The sequence below is a fragment of the Triticum dicoccoides genome, chromosome 2A (genome assembly GCF_002162155.2).
Source record: "Triticum dicoccoides isolate Atlit2015 ecotype Zavitan chromosome 2A, WEW_v2.0, whole genome shotgun sequence".
NCBI lineage: Eukaryota > Viridiplantae > Streptophyta > Magnoliopsida > Poales > Poaceae > Triticum > Triticum dicoccoides.
Genome location: NC_041382.1, coordinates 534,528,373 through 534,539,504, shown reverse-complemented (window position 1 = coordinate 534,539,504; position 11,132 = coordinate 534,528,373).

The window sequence follows — 11,132 nt, the reverse complement described above, 5'->3', positions numbered from 1 at the left end:
GATTCAAGTCCTCATACGGACCAAATTCCTCATATGGATCAAAGTCCTCATATGAACATCATCGTGCTAACCCGTCTGTTTCACAGGGAAGATCTAAGGATTATGGATATGTGCATCATTCTTCAAATCATTATGTCCATAAGTCCTCGAAGAATTTCTCTGCATACTCTTATGCTTACTCTAACCCCTCTTATGTGAAACGAAATGGACTGGCTTCTATTCCATCCTTCTCGTATGGAGCTCGCAGAATGATGAACTCTTTGCCACCCCTTTAGATGTGGGTGGTGAAGAAAAAGAACTAATCTCTTCTGTAGGGTCAGGTCTCCAGACGCACGTAACCGTCTGAAGAATTTGCTGGAGACCTGAGCATGCCTGATAGGACGCAGGCTAATCATGAAGAAATGAACTTTCATTTCTCACGTCCTCATATTGCTTTATCAGTTCTTTTACTTGATGAAATTGATCTGATGAATTGATGTCATATTCTTCACTGATGAAGTATATGAGTTTGTAAGATACACTAATTCGTCTGCAGGATGATCAACCCAAAGCCACTGAGTGGGTCCTCGATTGTGGATGTACAAACCACATGACTGGTGACAAGAATCTATTGATGGATGCTCCATTATCTCCGTCGCATCTGAAGCATATCATCTTTGCTAACAAAGGCAAAAGTCAGGTATTGGGTCTAGGTAAGGTTGCGATTACAAAGGATCGACACATGGGCAAAGTCATGCTTGTTGAGTCCTTAGGATACAACCTTATGTCTATCTCAATGCTTTGTGATCTTGATATGGTTGTTGTCTTTGGCAAGTACCGTTGTGTTGTGGTTATGGAAGCTGACAATTCCAAAGTCTTCGAAGGCTTTAGGAGAGGAGACCTGTATATTGTTGATTTCTCTATAGGACGACAACCAGACATGTGCTTACTTGCAAAAGCTTCAGAAGGCCGGCTCTGGCATCGACGACTTGGTCATGCAGGCATGAGTAATTTGCACACGCTTGTGAAGAAGAAGCATGTCATTGGCATCGAGAATGTCAAATTCCTCAAGGATCACCCATGCGGAGCCTGTGAAGCTGGGAAGATGACGAAGGCCAAGCATCCAGCAAAGACTATCATGACCACCACTCGCCCGTTTGAATTGCTTCACATGGATCTCTTTGGTCCTAATCATTATTCTGCTATTTCAAATGAAGCATCTCAATATGGCTTTGTTATTGATGATGATTATTCTCGCTACACATGGGTACACCTTGTTACTTACAAACATGAAGTGCAGGAAGTCTTCAAACAATTTTCCTCGAGGGCTTCAACCAACTTTGGTGTGAAGATCAAGCACATCAGAAGTGACAATGGCACTAAGTTCAAGAATTCTAGTCTCGATGACTATCTTGATGAACTTGGTATTACTCATGAGTTATCCGCTCCTTACACTCCTCAGCAGAATGGCGTCGTGGAGCGCAAGAACATGACTCTTGCTGAGATGGCTCGCACTATGCTTGATGAATACAAAACGCCTCGTCGTTTCTGGACTGAGGCAATTGATACTGCGTGCCACATCATCAACAGAGTATATCTTCACAAATTCTTCAAAAAGACTGCCTATGAACTCCTCACTGATAAGAAACCCAATGTAAGTTATTTCAAAGTCTACGGTGCTAAATGTTGGATTAGAGATCCTCATCACAACTCAAAATTTGCACCGAAAGCACATGAAGGTTTTATGCTTGGTTACGGAAAGGACTCGCACACCTACATAGTCTTCAACAACATTCTTCACAAAGTTGTTGAAACTATAGATGTGCGGTTCGATGAAACTAATGGCTCGCAAAGAGAGCACCTACCTACTATGATAGATGAACCAGCACCCGAGGAAACTATCAAGTCCAAGGCTACTGAGTATGTCATTCCTACTGAAGAATCTACTGAAGAATTCATTCCAGAACATGAAGAACGCCGGGCTAATGCACCTGAAGAAAATGCTGAAGAAAATGGCGCTGAAGAAAACGTTGATCAAATTCTTCAACGACAACTAGCTCATCCTCGCATTGCAAAAGAAGTGCAAGTTGAAAAGATCATCAATGACATCAAAGCGCCAGGTCCTCTCACACGCTCAAAAGCTTCACATTTGTCTAACTTTTGTGGGCACTATGCTTTTGTATCTATTACAGAGCCCACTAAGGTAGATGAAGCATTTCTGGAGCCTGAGTGGATGCAGGCCATGCAAGAAGAATTACATCAGTTCGAGCTCAACAATGTCTGGGAACTGGTCAAATGTCCCAATCCTCGCAAGCACAATATCATCGGCACAAAGTGGATCTACCGCAACAAGCAAGATGAAAATGGCCTTGTGGTGAGGAATAAGGCACGGCTTGTAGCTCAAGGCTACACACAGGTTGAAGGAATTGATTTCGATGAAACTTTTGCACCTGTTGCTAGACTTGAGGCTATTCGCATATTACTTGCTTATGCTAACCATCATGATATCACTTTATATCAAATGGATGTGAAAAGTGCATTCCTCAATGGTAAGCTTGAGGAAGAAGTATATGTTGCTCAACCCCCAGGTTTCGAAGATCCAAAGAATCCTGACAAAGTCTTTAGACTCAACAAGGCCCTCTATGGCCTCAAGCAGGCCCCACGGGCTTGGTATGATACCTTGAAGGAACTCTTCATGAAGAAAGGCTTCAAACCCGGTTCACTCGACCCTACTCTTTTCACTAAATCTTATGATGGTGAATTGTTTGTGTGCCAAATATATGTTGATGATATTATCTTTGGCTGTACTGACCAACGTTATAGTGATGAATTTGCATATATGATGAGTGAAGAATATCAAATGTCTAGGATGGGAGAGTTGAAATTCTTCTTAGGTCTTCAAATTCGTCAACAACGCAATGGCATATTCATATCTCAGGAGAAATATCTCAAGGATGTACTGAGGAAATTCGGCATGCAAGATTGCAAAGGCGTGAAAATTCCTATGCCCACAAATGGCCATCTGTGCACTGATGAAAATGGTATTGACTTCGATCATAAGGTATACCACTCCATGATAGGTTCCTTATTGTACTTATGTGCATCTAGGCCAGATATAATGCTTAGTGTTTGCATGTGTGCCCGATTTTGAGCTACACCGAAGGAATCACACCATAAGGATGTGAAGCATATTCTTCGATATCTAGCTCACACACCAACACTTGGATTATGGTACCCCAAGGGTTCGGCTTTTGATATCATTGGATATTCTGACTTTGACTATGCTGGTGATCGTGTGGACCGCTAGTCAACATCTAGTACATGTCATTTCCTCGGACGATCTTTGGTCTGTTGGTCCTCGAAGAAACAGAACTGCGTATCACTATCTACTGCTGAAGCTAAGTACATTGCCGCTGGTTCTTGCTGTGCCCAATTGCTATGGATGAAGCAAACTCTCAAGGACTACGACGTCAACATGAAGAATGTGCCTCTCTTCTGTGACAATGAGAGTGCCATCAAGATTGCTCACAACCCAGTCCAGCACTCGAAGACAAAGCACATTCAGATACGTCATCACTTTCTTCGTGATCATGTGTTGAAGGGCGACATTTCTATTGAGCATGTGAAGATTGAAGAACAGCTAGCCGATATCTTCACAAAGCCCTTGGATGAGAAGAGATTTAGCAAGTTGCGGTGTGAGCTAAATATCCTAGAATCTTCGAATGTTCTTTGAAAAGGACACTCAACCTAACACTTATGCAAAATTGATGACTTAGATGTGCAACACATGAAGAAACGTTTTTCTTAAATCAATGAAGAATAACACTCTTAGTGTGAAGAAATTAATGAAGACTTTGATTCTCAGAACCCTACGATAATTGTACGCGGTGTCTGAAATCATCATTCTTATACGATGGGTCACACCACCACCAAAAGTTGAAATTCCTCAAATTATTCATATTCTTCAACTTTGCATAGTCTTCACTGGTTCCATCGTTTTTCTTCATTGGCTTTATATATATATATATATATATATATATATATATATATATATATATATATGAGTTTATGTCCTCTACATCATTCACTTATTGCTATTTCTTCAAGTTGGTTCTCTGCTAAGTGAATGTGATCGGACCCTTCCCCTCTATGCTATACTCAACCCAATCTGTTCACAAATTCTTCATGTGCGTTCTATTTGAAACTCGTTCAAAATCTTCATTGTGTCCTTGTCAGCTGAAGAAATTGCGAACGGAACTTTAAAACCTATCTTATCGAAATTTTCGGCTTTGCCGCTCAAACCGTTCCGCATCCCACGATACACTTATCCACTCACCCACGATCTAACACGATCTCCACCTCTCACTACGTGGGTGACACATGTCATGCGACTGAGAAGGGTGAGGGGCACATTCGTCCAATTTCTTCGGGCGAACAGTTTTTCATCGTGGCTATAAATACCCCTCCTTCCCTTCCTCACTTCTTTTACTCCGCTCGACCTCTCTCTCCAGCTCGAGCTTCTCAAACGCTAGCGCCGCTACTACTTCATCGCCGCCGGTGAGGAACAGCTTCACTGCCTCGATCTCGTTGCCAACGTACTTGCGCCGACCGCGGAAATCTCCACTCCGCCGTCGCCGTAGCTGTCTTCCTCCGCCAAGTTAGGGCGTGGAAGATCTGCACAGACGAACTTCACATCTCCTCACTCTAGTTCATCGTGTTCTTCGTCCAGGGTAATTAAAAGTTACTTTTACTACCCTCGTTGATTCGAATGATTATCTTCAAAATCTTCAAAGGTGTTTTTCTTCATAGATTCACACACTAAACACCTCACAAGTCATCTGTTCTTGACTCGTTTCTCTAAGCCATGTTTTTTTCTTCAAGATTCCTCAAATGTTTGGATTTTTTAATCTACACATCTCTGGAACCTAAGACAAAGAATGCTTACTGAAATTCTTCAAGACTCATCTGGTCAAATTCCTCAAACTTGTTCTTTTTTCAAAACCTTCTGAGAACGCATATGACCTCTCCAAATTCCTCGCAACTATACTCTGTTCACAGGTACACATGTCAGCTGCTGAATCACTAGGTTCTCATCAACTTAACTCATTTGCAGCATTCCTCAAAGAAAAGTTGCATACTTCTTCAGAGAATTCAATTGTTCAAATTCCTCAACTGAAGAAAATGACTGACGGTAAGAAGCCACAGAAGGGAGGAAAGAGGCCTGAGGTAAATACAACGTTTGAGATCCCTGATGACATATATGCTGGGTACTGCACACCTACTGAGGAAACCAAGAATGAGCGCAAAGTGCGCATTCAGAAGATAGAGAGGAGATGGGCAAGAGAATGGAGGGAGTACAGATATGTCACTCCTAAGTACATGAAGAAATTCGCACTCAATCCTCCATGCCCAAGAGCTCCATTGGCTCCTGGCCAAATCGCTGATCCCACCAGCCTCAAGCGCGGTGAGAACTATCCTAATGAATGGGCCAAGCGCCAAGCCAAGCTGGCTAAGCAAGCCAGAGAAGCAGTGAGGAAATTTAATGAAGACTCTGCTGCTGCTGCTGCCTCTGCTGAGGCCTTTGCTGTCAAGCCAAAGAAGGCTATGTCAAAGAAGCCTGCGCGCAAGCCAAGTGTTCACCAACAATGCCCTCAGGCCAAGTTCCTCAGCAATGCCCTCATGGCCAGAATCCTCAAAGCCCTCACGGCAAATTCCTCATGCTGCTCCTGTTCCTCCAAAGTCCTCAGCTCCTCCGCCAAAGCCTTCAGCTGTTCCGACTAAATCCTTAGCACCTATGCATCTCGCCTCATGCCAAAGGACTGCCGACATCTCCATTGCCTCAGGTGTCTCAGCTAGTTCCTCAGCTGCACCAAGTTCCTCAGCTGGCCCCTCACTGCTGAAGACAAAGGCCACTGCTGGACGAGGTCCTCGCCCAAGTCCTCAAAAGAAGCAAGTCGCTTTCCAAGTGCCGTTTGATGAAGACGAAGCTGATGATGATGAACTTGCAGAAATCATCAGAGACAGGCAAGTCAGGGCCGCTAGAGCCAAAGGATCAGAGGTGCCACTGCTTTTGGATCCCAAGCTGATCCTCGACTACATTGATGATTGGCACAAGGACCCCAACACTCCCTTGCCTGACTTCAAGCTGACTCCTGGCCAGAGTCACATGCTGACCCACTTCATTCAAGAAGAAAAGTGGAAATTTGAGAAGGCCAGGCAGATCAAGAAAGCGCAGTACAAGAAAGAGCGCTATCTGAAGAAAAATGTTGTCTCTATGACAACTGAAGAACTTGTCACTATTCAGACTGAGATTAAGAAACTCAGTGATAACTTTGACGCATATCGCGCTGATTGGCTTGGAGCCAAGGTTCGTTTTGTGAAACTTGTGGATAACTTCACTTCCAATGTTGCAGCCCCAACGCAACAGGAAATTCCTCAGGCTGAAGCATTTGCTCAGCCTACTGAAGAAAATGCCAGCACCGCTGATGACAATTAGGCTGCTGAAGATAATGTGAGTTCCAGGGCTGATGACTGCATTCCAGCTGCTGAAGAAAATTGCCAGGGCACCCACTAGTGGTGTGCCTGAAGAAACTGAAGAACTCAGGGCAACTGCATCAGTTGTGCCTGAAGAAAATCAACCAGATTCCTCAGCTGCTCCTGCACCAACTTCAACTCCAATCCTTCCATCTGCATCAGATGTGAAGAAGACCGAGGCTGCAGAGGGTGCTGCAGTGAAGAAAAGGAAAGCATCAGTTGCTTCAGATTCTTCAGTTCCGAAGAAAATGAAGCCTATGACAAGTTCATTTGCAAATCCGATTGATGCTGTTCCCATCTCAACCAGGCCATCAAAGGACTTTGTTCCTTTTGATGAAGAATATGTGATCCCCAGCGGATCTGATGAAGAAACTCCTTCTGCTGCTTCGTCTGAACCGTTGGATGAAGAAATTGAAGTGGATGCGATCCCTTCAACACCTATCATCTCCTTGCCTATGCCTCAGTTCACAGCTGAAGAGGCTGGCGTTGAAGAAATGGAAGATGAAGATGTGGACATTGGCTGCTCCACACCTGTAATCAGTGATGAATTGTGGGAAAGTCAGCATCCAAACTCTCCAATGTTCACCCCTCTACAGCAAATTCCTCAGTCCCCCACACAAACTGTTCACATGGGCTCTGACGAAACTCATCCCACTGCATCTGTCCATGAGGAAATTTCAGCCACTAGCGCTGAAGAAACTGCTGTTACTGAACAACCAACGACGCAGACTGCCACTGAGGAGGAACCAGAAATTCCTCAGCCTGAAGAACCTACGATTGAGATTCCTGAGGTCGTGATGCAACTCACTGACACTCCTCTGCCGAAGCCAAGGGATCCATTCTCACGCAAGCAAAAGTTCAAGGCTGATGATTTCTTTGGTGAGCACGTATTCTTCGAAGATTACAACCCATATGACTCTGCTCGCACTAGGAAGAGGCGTTTCTAGACTTCTAGTCAAGCCAATTTCTATTCCTCAGTGCTGTTCAACAAGGAGAAGATCTTCTAGCATGAGCACATTCCTTACATGGATATGGAATCTCTGCCGTGGTTCACACCAGTCCTCAGTGTTCTTCACGACGCTGGACTGCTGAACTTTTGCTATGACATCTGCGATTGGAATGAAGAACTGATTCTTCAATTCTATGCAACGCTGCACATCACCAGAGATGCTGAAGATGTGAATTCATGGGTGCTGGACTGGATGTCTGAAAACACTCACTACACTGCACCAGCCTCTGAATTGCTTCGTGCTCTACCACTCAGTCCTCCCCTTGAAGAAGCTCGCTGCATCTATAGTGAACCTAAGCTCACACATTGAGGGAGTCCTGGATTAGGGGGTGTTCGGATAGCCGAACTATATCTTTAGTCTGACTCCTGGACTATGAAGATACAAGATTGAAGACTCCGTCCCATGTCCAGAAGGGACTTTCCTTGGCGTGGAAGGCAAGCTTGGTGATACGGATGCTCAGATGTCCTACCATTGTAACCGACTCTATGTAACCCTAACCCTCTCCGGTGTCTATATAAACCGGGGGTTTTAGTCCGTAGGACAACATACACATCAACAATCATACCATAGGCTAGCTTCTAGGGTTTAGCCTCTCTGATCTCGTGGTAGATCTACTCTTGTACTACCCATATCATCAATATTAATCAAGTAGGACGTAGGGTTTTACCTCCATCGAGAGGGCCCGAACCTGGGTAAAACTTCTTGTCCCTTGCCTCCTGTTACCATCCGGCCTAGACACACAGTTCGGGACCCCCTACCCGAGATCCGCCGGTTTTGACACCGACATTGGTGCTTTCATTAAGAGTTCCTCTGTGCCGTCACCGTCAGGTCCGATGGCTCCTACGATCATCAATAGCGATGCAGTCCAGGGTGAGACCTTTCTCCCCGGGCAGATCTTCATCTTTGGCGGCTTCGCACTGCGGGCCAATTCGCTTGGCCGTCTAGAGTAGATCGAAATCTACGCCCCTGGCCATCAGGTCAAATTTAGAAGTTTAAACTACACAGCTGACATCCGCGGGGACTTGATCTTCGATGGATTCGAGCCACTGCCGAGCGTGCCGCACTGTCACGACGAGCATGATCTAGCTTTGCCGCCGAACAATGCCATGGAGGCCGCACCCGCATCGGCTCCGACCCTTAGTCCGGAGCCAACCGCGCCAATCGAGGATAGGCGGTTGGACGCCGCCTCGGGGGCTGCGAACCCAACGGCGGTTGAGATGAACACCAGCCCCATATTCTGCGGGACTCATGACTCCAAGGAGCCGGACTCCTCTCCGGACTCCGAACCCTCCACGCCCTTGCCAATCGAATCCGATTGGGCGCCAATCATGGAGTTCACTGCCGCAGACATCTTTCAGCACTCGCCTTTCAGCGATATCTTGAAGACATTGAAGTCTCTCTCTTTATCAGGAGAGCCCTGGCCGGACTGCGGTCAGCAAGGTTGGGGTACGGACGATTAAGAAATTCAAAGCCCACCCACCACCCACTTTGTAGCCACTATCGACGACCTAACCGACATGCTCGAAGTCGACTCCGAAGACATCGACGGTATGGACGCCGATGAAGGAGACGATGAAGAACCAGCGCCTGTTGGGCCCTAGAACGCCACCTCGTCATATGACGTATACACGGTGAACGCACCAAAAGATGACGACGAGGAGCGGAAGGATGCACCGAAGGCTTGTTCCCTCGAAAAGCAGTCAAAATGGCGACGCAAGCGCCGCCCCAAATCCCGCCTCGACAGAAATAGCGATCACACAGACCCAGCGCTGGAGCAGGGCGAACCGCTGCCGGACAACGGCAATCCGGATGTTCAAACCGAACAAAAAAATCCTATCTAGGATAATGGCCCGGACGACATAACGCCGGACAGGCACCCAGAGCATCAGAATGCCCGCAAAAGGCTTGTTGCCACCGCGAGGAGCCTTAAAAAGCAGAAGCGAAGGCTCAAGGCCGCGCAAAACACACTCCAATTCAGATGGAGTAAAATACTCAATACAACAGCAATGTACGGCGACAATCGCCCCTCAAAGAGCTACCCAAAGCGGAAGCTACTACCTGAATTCAATGAGGAGGCCTCCGACCCCCCACAACCAAATATCAAAGCAGCCACCCGGTCGGATAGACGACCCCTCTATCAACACAGAACGACATACAACGCCGCTCACAATACAACACACGACCCATGCGAGGGCTCGCACCCAAAGGACGACGCAACAAGATCCATTTATGGACCCCGTAGGCGCGCCCCAGCATACAATGCAACACAACAAACGTCCGAACAACATGGCACACCCAGCTACAGGGGTGCCGCACATCCCCTGTGTTTCACCGATGAGGTGCTAGACCATGAATTTCCAGAGGGATTCAAGCCCGTAAACATAGAGACATACGACGGAACAACAGACCCGGGGGTCTGGATTGAGGACTACATCCTTCATATCCATATGGCTCAAGGAGATGATCTCCACGCCATCAAGTACTTACCCCTCAAGCTCAAAGGGCCAGCTCATCACTGGCTCAAAGGCCTCCCCGAAAGCTCCATTGGAAGTTGGGAAGAGCTCGAAGACGCCTTTCGGGCAAATTTTCAAGGGACTTATGTCCGACCTCCGGATGCGGATGATCCGAGTCATATAACTCAGCAGCCCGGAGAATCAGCCCAAAAGCTTTGGAATAGGTTTCTTACTAAAAAGAACCAGATTGTCGACTGTCCGAACACCGAAGCCTTAGCGGCTTTCAAGCATAGCATCCGTGACGAATGGCTCGCCAGACACCTCAGCCAAAATAAGCTGAGAACAATGGCCGCATTAAGAAACTCATGACCCGCTTTTGCGCGGGTGAGGACAGCTGGCTAGCCAGATGCAGCACTAGCGATCCCAACACATCTGAAGTTAGAGATGGAAACGGGAAATCACGGCGCAACAGCAATAACAAACGCCGGAATAAAGAAGACAGCACGAAGGGCACGGCAGTAAACGCCGGATTCAAAGTCTCTCGGCTAGGCCAAAAGCCGCCCCCTAAAGGCACCAGGGATGAACTGAACAGCCTCAACAAAATTCTGGACCAAGTATGTCAGATCCATAGTACCCCTAGCAAACCTGCCAATCATACCCACAGAGAATGTTGGGTCTTCAAGCAGTCCGGCAAGCTCAACGCCGTACACAAGGGGGAGGATACACCAAGTGAAGACGAGGAAGAACCTCCCAAGCGAGACACGGGGGAACAAAAGAAATTTCCACCCGAAGTCAAAACAGTAAACGTGTTACACGTGATCAAGGGAAAAAGCAATGCGGCACTCCCAGAAAAATATACCCAAGCGCCTATCACCGCGAAGTCCTGCCACTGGTCATCTCAACCGATCATTTTCGACCATCGCGATTACTCAGCAAGTATCCGACACACAGGATGGGCCGCCCTGGTGTTAAACCCAGTAATTGGCGGATATCACTTCACACGAGTATTGATGGATGGCATCAGCAGCCTAAACCTAATATATCAGGATACAATCCGTGGGATGGGGTTAGACCCAACCCAAATTCGCCATAGCAACACTACCTTTAAAGGAGTAACGCCAGGCCCAGGGGCTCGTTGCACGGGCTCCCTCCTATT